Here is a 13,986-nt window from a genome sequence, read left to right on the forward strand (position 1 = left end):
TTTCTAATATGATATTGAAATGGACTCACAAACTGAAATATGAAACAACAACAATATGGCAGACACTAAGGAGATGCCTTCATACCACCAGCTTAGACCACAAGTGATGGGGCTTAAGAGATATTGACTCTTAACCATCATGCAAGTCTGCAGGGCACTTTGAAATTAAAGACATTAATTTCTTAATTTCTTTAAAAAAGAAATTAAAGACAGCAGGAATACTTAAAAAGGCAGGTCAGTGCAGAAAATCCACATAAGGTCACAGCAACAATATTCTGTCATAGCAGCCTCTTTTTAAGATTCTTCAGACAAATCTTACCAACTTCAAGACACTATATTATGTGCCTAATTTTGACATTCAAGTGTTTTCTAGAAGGATGCCCTTGAGTAAAGGAGAAGTTCTATTATAAAAATTATTGTAATAAAATTTGCTGTAATGATTTTTATTTTCATTTCTTTCCTGGACTCTGAATCACAGACTTAAGACCTTTCTCAAGATGCTATGGCCTTATAAATTATCTTCTAAAGCTTCAGATCTTCCTGTTATAATAAAGGCCCATGGTTGTGGATTTGAAAAAATTTTTAAATAGTTAGTGCATGTCCTCTGTGTGCTTATAGCATATACCTTTATAGAATTTCTTTTCAAACAAGTAACTATCATTCACATTATGTTTTGTCCCAGTTCTTTCCAAGATCATTACTCAGAAACCTAAAGGCTTGAAATAATGGTGTCTACCTCCTTAAAAGCAGCAGGGATGAGATAATTTTAAATTTTGATGCCACAATAGATTATTTGACCAAAAATTTTAGCTATTCTGATTACTGTGGATAATCAGATTAGATGATTCACAGGAAAACAATTATCTTTTCCATATATACTGTGCTTATATAGAATCCTCTTAAGCTGCCAATAGTTAATACATTCATTTATTTATCTATCAACCCTTAAATCATACTCAGTATCTTTCTAAGGGAAGATGCTGTTTTTGACCCAAGCTACATAAAATGGAAGAGTTTATAAAAAACTAAGTATAGAAATAAATGAAACAAGTTTTTGAGGGAAAGAATGTTGTCCAAATGACAAAAACATTTCTACATCTGTGTTGCAGAAATCAATTGTGAAGCTATTCTGTTTGCATCATGCTACCATTATCTCACCTTAATGGCTTCAAACTATAATCATTTTATTTGCTCACAATTCTTTGAGACTGAAATTAGAGCACTGCCCAATTGGACAGTTCTGTTTCATGCAGTATCAGCTAGGTTTGTAAAGTTCAAGATGGCTTCCATGGGTCTGCATCCAACTGGCAGCTGAGAAAAGCTGGAAGACTTAAGAATGCTTCCTTCATATGTCTGTGCCTCCATACACCTACCCCTATGTAGCCTCTATTATTCTTTGTAGCTAGCTTGGACTTCTACACAGCATGATGAACTGACATCTTACATGGTAACTGACTTCCAAAGGAAAGAAAATAAAAGACGTAAAAGGCAAAAAATTTATACAATCTGAAGAGAAACACAATTATAAAAAATAAAAGATGTAGGTCTCTTAAGCTGCAGTCTCCAAGTTACACAGAATCAAGTATGCCAGTTTTATTGCACAAAACAAATGACAGGCTTGGACAGCCCAAATTCATGGAGGCAGAAAAACAGCCTCCTCCAGATAAGGGGGACAAAAGAAATCCAGAGCCACGCTTTCTGTCTACCACACTAAGCAATCCAGAGTGTCATCATTCACCAGTTCAACCCCATCGCACCAAAATTCATCTCCCCTTACTATCTTTGAACTATCTTCTCCACCTTCCAAGATCTCTGAAACCCAAACAGTTTAATGATACCAAATGTTTCAAATTAGTGTCTGTCTTGTTGTTGCCGGTAGTTGGGGAGGGGATCAATATTAATGAAGAGAGAAGCAGTAAACATTGCTAATGAGGATGAAGCGAGAGAGACCCAGCTACTGCTGGGATGTGTTTCAGCACACAGTGAGTAAAAGGACACTGAGTATGAAAGCTTGAATCTTTAATGTGCCCACAATAACACCACCACCAAAGTTAGCTCTATGGATAAATTTTAATAGATGATGTCTTACAAAAGGCTCTTTGCTTGAAATGCAGCCCAAAGACTAAATTAGAGTCAGAGCCCCAGTCAGTTAACTGTGCTCTAACATGTGAAGAATTGATTTTCTTATTTTCAGCTGTCAGGCCTGCTACAAAGAATGAGTTTTAATTCTGGGGATGTTATTAAACTCCTTGCTTAACTGGCAGAAAAATGGAACTGCAAGCCGGGCGATGGTGAAGCTGCTGTCGGGTTGAATGACACCTGTCAAAGTATGATGAATGACCCTCTCTTCCCCACAATCCCCTGTTCTGTCACTCAGGTGAGGCCCATTAATCTTCATCCTGGGCCTGTCAGGGTAGGCACCCATGACGACAAAATGTCTTGAAGCATTTACCCCCAAGATGCATGGAACAATAAGATCTTCTCATTGTCAGAGCTACATTGAATTAGCATAATTTATTACAGCTCCCCTCCCCCTCACTCCTTACCTCTATCACCACCCCCCAAAAAGCAAGTGGGGGCTAGATGGGATTAGACAGATGGAGTATAGGACCAGACTGCCAACTACCAAGCCCCCTGCAGTGCCTGATGAGGGGGGGAGCATCTCTACAAACCAATCAAAAAGCTGGCAGTTCAATTACAGAGTAATAAAGGGACATTCATCATTCAATTAGGCACCTGTCATGGTTTCACAAAAGGGAAAACTTCTAACCTGAGACTCCAGGGAGAAGATGCTACAACCAGGAGACAGGGAAATAAATGAAAAAAGGGACAAAGTCAATTACTGGACAACAATACAAAAGGATATGTTAAAAAATAAGAGGAAAGTTCTCCCTAGGCAAAAATCAGAAAAGTTCGATGACCTTACCCAGATTAAAAGGGGCTAATATTAAAAGTAGCATGGTGCCCTCTTCTACTGTACATCTCAAGATTGAATTTTCTCTCTAGAAGCTGTCCAGGAAACTGAATTTAGTAAGAAAAAAAAATCAGGAGGAAAGAGTAACTCTGTTACTCAAAAGCATTGTTCTCTAAATGACTAAGACATAAGATTTAAGAGAAGAAAGCTTAAGCAGATATTCAACTTCGATGCTTCACTATATCAAGGGGAATGATTACAAATGACATTTTGAAAATATGAGGCCCTGTGAGCTATAGGAAATAAGAGTTGACAAATTTGATTTCTTAGCTAGTGTATATCCTGGCAATGGAGAAGAGAAAAGAATTTTCAATGGAAATAAATTTCACATTCTTTTTTAACTAAAATTTGTTTTTATGACCTAATGGCTATTTCCTACCTTTATTCAAGCTACAGTTTCCAGTAAAGTTTTATGATGCAAGAGAAGCAAATGAAGCAACGGATGGTAAAGACCAGAAGGAATGACAGCAATGAGTTTATCCAGCCCTCCTCATGAATTGGGACCCACAGACCCTGGACCTTCTACCCTGGGAAAGGGTTCTATTGGTTACCCTTGAAATCCCTATAAGGGACCAGGATTTATACCCCACCTTTACTCCTGTGCTCACTCTCTAGCTCAGCACTGCACCCCATATTCCTTGAGCTATTTCCCATAAGATTTTCTGCAAGGAAAAAAACGAAGCTAATGTTATAAATAGTCATAGAGTTAAGTAAAATAAGGCATTTCTATTTTGAATGGAAGTTTGTATATAATAATTTTTACAGAATTAATTATTCTAATAACCTTTCTTTGTAGCTTGTCAAGAGGAAGATTTGTTTTATTATCTATATGTATATATACATATATGAGATAGAATTTATACAGTTTTTTAAAGATTTATTTATTTATACAAGAACCGGGGTACAGGCCAGATGGGCGGGAGGGTGAGGGGATTCACCAGAGACAGAGTGGGGAACAGAACAGGCAGACTGACTGAAATACACTGCTGAGGGGAGCAGCGCGCCAGACAGGAGAGGTCTGCTGCACCATATGGGTATCTCCGAGGCCGGTTGGGATGGAACCCACACTGCAGAGGCTGTGATCAGCTTCACGGCACAGCACTCAACCACCTGCGCCACCAGGGAGGCCCAAATTCATATAGTTTTTAAACAGTTATTCAATTCTTAAATTTCAATGCAATATCCATCATAGGCCTTTTGTACAGGCCCCAAACTTTTGGACATGGTTTTGAAAAGCCCTTTGATTTTTGTGTATCATATCCCTCTATTTGATTGCAAGAAAAAGAGTTTTCTCTTTTTCCTTTCTCTTTAAGTATTTTTACTTTCATTTTTTAGTTTGGAAAAAAATGTTTGATACTAACTCTAGATAAGCTATACAACAAAGATAATTTTTAGAACACCCATTCAAGCAAATGTATGATTCTATAGGAAGAAGGGAGATGCTTATCTCAGATTTGTATGGAGGCAGCAGACAATAGTCTCCTTGGGCTTTAAGATTCCTTACAGGAGGAGAAAAATCTGTCTTTTGTTGAATTCATAGATATGTATATCTGTGTGTACACATATTATATCACAGATACTCACAATGGTACATAATACAGTATGCTATAAATAAATTCCTTTCAATTTGATTTCAAAGCCTTATCTACAGCAAAACATTAAAAAAAAAAAAAAACAAGGTAGGTCAACCTCATTCTAAACAAAGGCAGGATAGTCCTCATTTCGTTTATACTAAGATATACTGACAAGCCCTCTCTAGTCTTGTTTATAACACTCAAATATCCTATCCTAAAATGTGGAAGAGTTATTCCACTTAGAATCTATTTTTAGGTTAATAACCTAAAATATACTGTCGATATATTTTCAATTTCCACAGCAGGGAGTGGAATAGGAAAGAGAGGAAATGACTTTTGTTACCACCTCTCTCTCTCTCTCTCTCTCTCTCTCTCTCTCTCTCTCTGAGTCATGTTAATATATTTTTAAATCCAAAAACATTACAGCATTTTACTAGATTTTTATTTTTCATTGGGAAAATAAAAACAAGGTGAGAGTGTGAAATCTGAAAACACCAAGGTCATAATCACTTTGAAGTAAAACTTCTGGGACAGAAGAGTCTTCTTTTAAAGCCAGAATTAAGCCCCTAACCAGTGTCAAAACTTGAATAAATGTCCATTGATACTAACAGGACGAAGAGAAGAAGAATTGAATCTAATAATGGTTTACCCATCAAAATACACAAAAAGTTCTATATTTTATTCATGCGAAATGTTGCCTTGGAAGGCCCAGGTGTGTGAGAGCTGGCAGAGACATGCTTATTGCCATGGACACAGTATTAGAGTCCAGATGACCATCTAATTTCTTTGGACTTTAATTTATTCATTTGTAAAATGAAAGAGTTGAACTAAATGACCTTAAATGCCTTTCAAACATATAAAATCACTTGATTTTCTAATTCATATCCGAAAGTTGTATTTTCAGAACGATCCACTTGTTTTGATGATGAGGCCAATGAAAGCTGAAAGCCAGCCTCTAATTGTATGTTCAAAAATAAGAAATGTTTCTAATCCTCTCTAATGGCATACCGTCAGTATGCAGTATTTCATATAAATATAGGTACATCATAAAATTATCACAGATGATACAGAAAGAACTTATTGCTTATAACCCTCTGAACACTACCCAGTGCTCCCACTGGCAATGACAATGCTTAAGTAAATTGCCTGAGCGTGAAATGCTTCAAGGACCCACAAAGTTTGAGTCTATGTTTAGTATGTAAATCAAATCTAAAATTAGATGGAAGCTAAAATACAACATAGAGCAAATTAATCCCAAGATAACTTTTTAAAAATAATCAATACTTCCAATCTAAAAGTCTTATTTTTTTAAGTTGAATTTCTTTCTTTACCAGAAATATTGAGGAAAAACAAAAATTTAGTACTTAAAACTGTATTTCCCAATTTATTTCATTTTATGACACACAGAGAACATATTTATAAGCTAAAAATCTTGCCACTAAAAGACACATCTTTGTATACCACTAAGAAAGAAAAAATAATTTCTCCCACCTTTAATTCTTAAATAATTGTAGACGTGGTCTCTTATTGGCTTCATCTATTGGACATCATCTTTCTCAGCCCAAAAATATGTCCAGCCATCCTGTGGCATACTTTACCTTGTCATATCACATTTACAACCACTTTTTTTTTTTTTAAGATTTATTTATTTATACAAGCACTGGGTATAGCCAGAAGCGCGGGAGGGTGAGAGAATTCACCAGAGCCAGAGCAGGGAGCAGAGCAGGCAGAAGGACCGAAGTACACTGCTGAGGGGAGCAGCGGGAGGCAGGAGAGGTCTGCTCGCCATGTGGGACCCTCCTCTGGTGGCCGGGGAGCAGCTGGGGATTGAACCGGTGCTGCAGAGGCTGAGGGCAGCTTCGCAATTCAGCACTCAACCGCTGCGCCACTTGGGAGGCCCTTTTCTGCTCCATGCCTTTCTGTGCACACAGTCATTTTTGTTTGTTTGTTTGTTTCAGCATTGAATCATAGTGTATTTTAATGAAGACACTTCAAGATAAACTGAACCCAGTGCAAGCAGTACAACGTACACTGTTCAGATGAAGTAAAGATAATATGAACAGCTGTGACCACTTTTACTCAGATGCAGGCTACGACAACTATCTTATCACTATCGGTTGGCCAAAAACAATTATAAAATATTGATGAGGAAACACATTTGTTTTTCAGAGATGTTAATTGAGGATAGACATTTATATTTTCCAATGCATGAAATAAGGATAAATGGATAAGGCTTCTCTTGGTCCAGTCAACTACTGTGACCCCCAGCAACCCCAGTCCACCACAGTATGCCTCAAGAGAATCTATAAACCACTCTCACCCTGACACACTAAGAAGGACCAGCTTAGAGACCTGTGGCAAGAACTTCCAGACAAGGTTTCTCTAAATTAGACTGTAGAATTGTGACTAGTGGAGAGGTAATAAATTAGAATTGGTCAAAGTCACTATTCACCTTTGCCCTTGTAATCCACTTGACAAAGCTAAAGGATGATGCCCATGTTTATCATTTCTTTTTATTCTTTTAGAGAATTTGTATCCTTGCTCTTTTTCAAGCGTATGAATGGTCATAACTGTTTGGAGATACTGCTAGGGGGTGGGATGTGAAAATATTTCCTCACGCCTACTTCTGCCTTCTCCTTGTTTTGTCCATCAAACCTTTCACTTAGTATCATCTCCACCATCCATTTTCCTAACACTTCCAGTTCTATCCTATTCTTCTCACTTTATGATGTAACAACTCTCGTCACCACCGCAGCCTCCAGCATTCTACTTCCTGAGAAATAAAACTGGTTTCTTTGGTTTATCTGCTGCCTTAAGTACATGAATCAAATAGTAGATGCCAGGTGTAAGTTTCAGCTCTTGGTCTCTGAGCCACACCAAAACTCACTCCTGCAATCTCATTGCTTTTATTTTGACATGTCATTGAAACACTCCTCTCAATTGTCCAGTCTTCGAGATCTTGGCAGCCATCTAAACATGACAGGAGGTTCTAATAAGACACAATTTGTTCCTAAAATTACATCCAATTTATTAATCACAAAGAGTAAAATAAGCATAAGTAGAATTGGGTATCATGAGGTTTGCTACAAGCCTGCAGACACATTTACACCCACATGACCTAGACTGTAAATGCAAAGTTCTATTTTGTTTCATTTTGCTTATCTTCCTCTGAAGCATGAATGCAATGTTCAGGTCTCTACCTCACAGTCTGCTTGGCTACAGGCAAACAGGGATGAATGTCAGACACAACTAAGCAGCTGTATTCATTGATTCATTCACTCAATCATTCAGGGAGTGTCTGTTTTGTGTCAGGCATTATATTGGGACTTAAAAATGAAAAGATAAATAAAACGTAAGCCCTGTTCTCTGGAAATTCAGTCTAGTTGGGGAGAGTCACACACAAGTAGATAATTATAATGTTGTGTGATGAGAACACTGCCAAAGATAGGCCGAGAGTATGAAGACAGCACAAAGCAAGGGATGTCCCAATTCCATGAGACTCAAAAGTCAAACTTTCTATCTGGTAGACACCCATGATCAAATATGGGATCTTGCCTGAGTATGGGTAAGAGAGGGTGTGTGAGTAGAAGAAAACAGAACTATAGACAGAAGGCTTTGTTTACACTCCAGGTAAGGAAATGGAGGGTTAAAAAAAGTAATCACACCAATGCAAAAAGAGGAGGAAGATATAGCAAAGTATCAGGAATGCAGCTGGATGAATAATTGATGAGCTGGTGGCCTAACAGAGAATCTCATTAATATGATCCTGCAGGTTCATTAAGTACTGTTCCAGGCTTGTCTTGGAGGGGGCCTCCTGAGTCTTGATTAGGGATTGTGTGGCTTTCGCTTTGACATAAGAACTTTGGGCCTGATAACTGCTTCCTAAGCTCCTATCCTTTTACCCCAGCACCTTTCAGAAGCTTTTCTCAATCCCCCTCTCACTAATCATGGGCCCCTAACCATGACAGTCAGTCCTAGTAAATAATATATCAAGATAAATGATAATTGTTCTGTTTTAAGTGTCTCCTAATGAGCATCATAAATTAAAAATTAATATTGCAAAGACTGTATGAATAGCATCAAATCCATAAACAAAGCAGCGGGTATCACACTTGCAAATGAAAGCTAAACACCTCCCTTGTCCTCTTTTCCATCCCCCACCTCTCTACCCTCCCCCATTTCCTTCCCCTCCTTCATCCTAGTTCTACACATCCAAAATTCAGGCTACATTGCAAAAAATAACACCGGGATTTTTGTTTTCACAGATTATTTCTGGCCTGCCACATACTTGGTTTAGTGTGACTTAAGACTCAATCCAGAGAGCATTTTGTGCTTGTTTTTTGTTTTTTCTCAATATTCCTTAAAGATAGAGAAGGTAGAGTCACATTATGAAAAACTCTTACATGGGGCAGATAAACGAGGTCAGGTTCCATACAAAGGGTCAATGTAGAGTTGCTTTTACTGGCATCAAATGAATTTCTGTTCTTCTGTCTTAAAGAACTGTGTTTCAAATAGAGCCACATTTAGAGGGAAAAGTACATACCAGAATATTAAGGGACTCTGTTAATCTGTGTAGATTATACTTTTTTTTTTTTATTTTTGGGGGTATATTTCTGACTTCTAAAAATTCCTACAATTATTTTTTTATTACTATATAATAGAAAAAAGAAAGGAAATATCATTCAGAAGTGAAGGAGACTGCTTGGTCAGACACAGCTCGATCACAAAGGTTAAAATAGCTATCATTTTGTGAGTCCTTTCAGAATGTACCAGATATTGTGCTAGGTGTATATATTCTCTGTCTTTCACAGAGGCATTGAAGAGTAGGTGATATTCTTCCCAGCATTGAGCTGCTATCTAAACACAAGGAGCTCTGGCCAATAGGCTATGAGCCCTCCAACTCTTTATTTTGCAAACAGATACTTGGACAACTTTAGCCCAATGGCATCACTTATGTAGCTGACACCCCCTAGTTGGAATTCCAAGATCACCCAGCAACCTCAGGTTACCATTTGGCTTCTCACACAGACTGCCAACAGTGAGACTACACATAGGACACGCTCATGTAATTATTCTGGACCATATGGCAGTCATATTTCTCACTATACATGACTGCATTGGCTTTGTTCTATATAAAGTCAATTTGACAAAAACTTCAGTTCAGTTGTCTTTGGAATGAAAGAATAAAGATTTCCTAAGCTCTACTCATTGCCAAACCTTTCTACAAATCCATGTGAGCTCCATATCCCTAAACGCAACCTCTCAGCTGATTCACTTGTTTTACTAATCTAGGACTCAAATATTCATATAGCCATATATGGAGAAAATATAAAGGCAGTTCACCTTTTTGGCAAGTGAGCTACATAACCAATAAAGGTAGTTTCGCTTTCTTCCATTACCCAGATTACTTTTACTAAACTTAGCTGAAATGCCATCCCTGTGCCTCTGAGGAACGTGCACAATATGTGTTGGTGCTGGCACTGCTGTTACCTTAATTCCCTTGCACATCTAGTGGCACTGCAGCCATAATATTATGACAATGAAAAACTTGGACCTCACTCTCCCTGGGACACCTTAAACCCAACAATGGTTAAGCTTCCCCAAAACCAAAGTGCACATAAGAATACAGTGCTTTAGTTAATTAAATCCACTATTGGACCAGAGTTCCAAGAACAGCAGTAACACATTTTTATTTTATAAAACTGCCCCCACAGAAACAACAGATCTGATTGCAAATATAAAACTAAGCATTCGATAATGCTCACTTTCACATCTGTCAACATTTTAGAGAAATTTCAAGTGGAATGCATTTGTGGTTCCAGAAAGACTTGGTTTATGCATAGAATGCATTTGCAGCAACTTTATTTTCACAGGTACCTACGTTTCAAATAATAAAAAAAAAAAATTCAGAGTCATAGACCTTTGAAGCTGGAAAGGATCATGAGAGTTTTGTAGACCTACCCTCCCCCCGCCCCCGCCATTTACCACGTGTGTGGAAAGTTCAGAGAGGTTGAGGCATGGCTCACAGTTGTGCACATGATTAGATTTCAGGAAATATAAAGGCTATAGAGAAATTGGGGGCAGATTTCCCAGTATACCCTTAGCATTTTAATCTTAAATGACTCCATCTGAGATCAAGGACTAAGCCAGACAAAATTCACTGGCCACCTGACCTTTTGGTATTTTTACAAGGGAAATTAAATAGAGAATTGAAACATTTGTTCAAATTGCCTTGGTTAATTTACTGAACTTTGTTTAGCTTTAAAAATGAAAGAAAAAGAAATAGAGTAAAATAAGCAGCATAACACATCTTGTGATGTTTAAATATTGAGGTCATATTTGATGTACAAATTATTATTTCTATTATGACCTACAAAAGCATTATCTCACAAAACCTTTCATGTTGCCATATGTCTCTATATATACACAGATATACACAAACATATGACAGGGTATGTATCACATATTTCATACTATGGGTCATATTAATAAATGGAAATGCACTGAAGTAGAATTTCACTTTTGGTCTCACTTAACCTCCTTTAAAAAAAAAATACCAGGAAATGAAAAATAGTACCTTTTCATAAAAATTTTGAGAAATTTTAATTAGTTATATTTTTCTTTATTTTTAAAATTATTTTTATTGAAGTGACACTGGTTTACAAAACTATATATATTTTAGGGGACACAGGTTCACCTATTCAAATGTATGTTATCACACCACACCCACCACCAAGGCACCCATGATTCTTCACCAAAACCCACTGAGCCCCTTCTCCTCAGGGATCCTCACCCCCTACCCTCCTCTCTGGTAGCCTCAATTCTGCAGTCAGATTTCATTGGGCTTGTTCTTATTTGGAAAAATAGTCACCATTTTTGTTTTCAGTCACAACAGCCTAAAATGTTCTTTTTACCCCAGGCCTTATACAAAATTCCATAGATTACTAATGAGAAAACATTCAAAATAAGAAAACTAGAGAAAAGGACATATGCATTACAGATGAAAAAGAAAAAAAACCATTCTTTCATAGTTTAAAGATATGTTTTTTTTTTCCCTAAAATCAAAGTTTGATATAAATTACAAATTTTATTTACACAATTCCTGGAACTTGGTTAATGTTTAATAATGTGTGTTGAATGAATGTTGAACTAAGAGACAAAAGGGTCAATTTTAGACTCAGCTATTAAATTACTGGGCAAAGCTGGGTAACATTCTTAGCTTCTTTGAGTGCCACTTATTCAACAATAGAAAGACTGGATAAGAGTAGTGTTTCCTTCAGGGACGTTTGCAGAGTTGTTTTCATGCCGTATTTGTGGATGGCCATGAAATGCATTTATAACTCATAGGCCAATAGGTGATCCCTTCGCCAGATTTCTAGGTACTCAGTACTCTTCTATGTATTCATGATCATACAACGAGTACTGACTTCCTGACTCAGTAACAGTGGTTTAAAGGGAAAAAATTCTAAAGAATACCTCCAAAGGAGCCTAGTTTAAAAACTAGTTTAAAAACCTCCAAAGGAGACTAGTTTAAAAAAATTCAAAGACAAACCAAATTTCTATTAAGCCTGTCAAACTAACAAATAGTAGCTTGACTGCCACTTAGTGACCTCGTTTATGTTCCATGTCTTTTATTTTTACACATTTATCCTTTCACACAAACGGCAGAGAGACATAGGCTCAAATAAGCACCTTGCCCAAAAAGCAGCCTGATAGGGACACTCTGCTGCATTTGCTGAGTTGCTCTAGCTTCAGCACCTACTCAGAGGCCTGGACTTAGCACAAGCCCCACCCACCTGCTTCTTTGACTTTGGGATAAACCAGGAGCCAAATGATACCTAGTGCTGGAGTTGTGCCTGCCTTCACCTGTAGCTGCATTTCTGACTTGCTGACAAGAGTAAGAAAACAAAGATAACCAGTTTTGAGCTTAGGTAACTAAACAGAATAGTTTATCTGGGGGAGCACAGCACAAGAGTTAAATAGGTAATGCCAAATAACTGAGAACTGGAAACTTCAATTTCCCTGAGCAAAATGGGACTAAAACTGGGAGCCACCTCATGAGTAATAGAAAGAATTAAAGAAGAAAGCATATTTTTAGGACTTTACCCAATAACTGATATATAGTAAGTTCTCAGTAAAGGGTGCCTGTTCTATATGGTATAACTGAATATCCTCTATGATTAAGAGATAAAGGAAAAGGAACTTATGAATGGTGTAGTAGTGTAGATGAATTCTGCTATAATGAAAGACACTGAACTCAAAGACACTGAACTCAAAGACATTGAACTGAAAACTAGCGCTGTCTTCATGGCCCATTTTGTTCACTTTACTTTAGCAAATGACTTGGAAGGGTTAATGAAAACCAATTGCACCCTCCACCCTCAACACACATGATTATCAGGTCTTGTGCTTAATGGGTAAAACAGGTAACCAGAGAGGCAACCATTTCTTAGAAAACATCCTCTGTCATACATTTCCATTCTTTGTGTAAAATCACAAAGCATCTTTTTTTGTTGTTGTTTTTTTTTTGGGGGGGGGTTGAAGACTTATTCATTTATGCATACAAGAGCTGGGGTACAGGCCAGCGATGCAGGGGGTGAGAGGATTCACCAGAGACACAGTGGGGAACAAAACAGGTGGATTGACTGAAATACATTGGTGAGGGGAGCAAAGGGCAAGTCAGGAGAGGTCTGCTGCACCATGTGGGTCACCTCCCTGGCCAGCCTGGGGATGGAACTTGTACTGAGGTGGCTGCTGATAGTTTTATAGTGCTATCTTTCACCCCTGTACCACCAGGGAGGCCTCCACAATGCATTTTGGATCAAAAAAATCTCTGGGTATTTTGCATCCATTCTGCCATTGTAAGATATATCTATGCCAACGAACACCTACTTATCATTATGAAACACTGTGTTCTCTTATCACATGTGGTCAAAGAGGACTTCACTTTTCCCTGCTGGGGCAGATTACTGTTGCTCTTGTATCTCAGAGTGGAGATGAAAGCTGAGAGGAGCAGCAGCTTGCCCAGGTTCCCACAGTCTGCACAGTGACTTAGCCACCAGATCCTTAAATGTGGCAATCAGCCAGGTGGCAACGCCCACCCCTTAACCATTGTACCCTGCAGGCAAATCAAATTCACATTCACTCATTTTCCTGAGCTACTCGGGCAGTGAGCACAAGCCTCCACTCTTGGAGGGTCTGTACTAGAAGAAATGGTTGATAGGCTGACACAGGTATATTTTGGATGGAAAATAATAGTAAAAACTTAATTAAAAGGATATCGAAAGAAGGCAAAAGAAATTACCCAAGTTATCTGCAAAGCACATACTGGAAATGGATGAGTTCTTTGGTGTTTGGGACATTTTAATGTTATAAAAATGTAGACTATAGAGCTATTATATCAAGTAATTTATGGGATGAATATTGTAATTCATTGAT

This window comes from Talpa occidentalis, unplaced genomic scaffold, assembly GCF_014898055.3.
Source record: "Talpa occidentalis isolate TD23 unplaced genomic scaffold, MPIMG_talOcc4v2.1 talOcc4.5, whole genome shotgun sequence".
NCBI classification, from domain to species: Eukaryota; Metazoa; Chordata; class Mammalia; order Eulipotyphla; family Talpidae; genus Talpa; species Talpa occidentalis.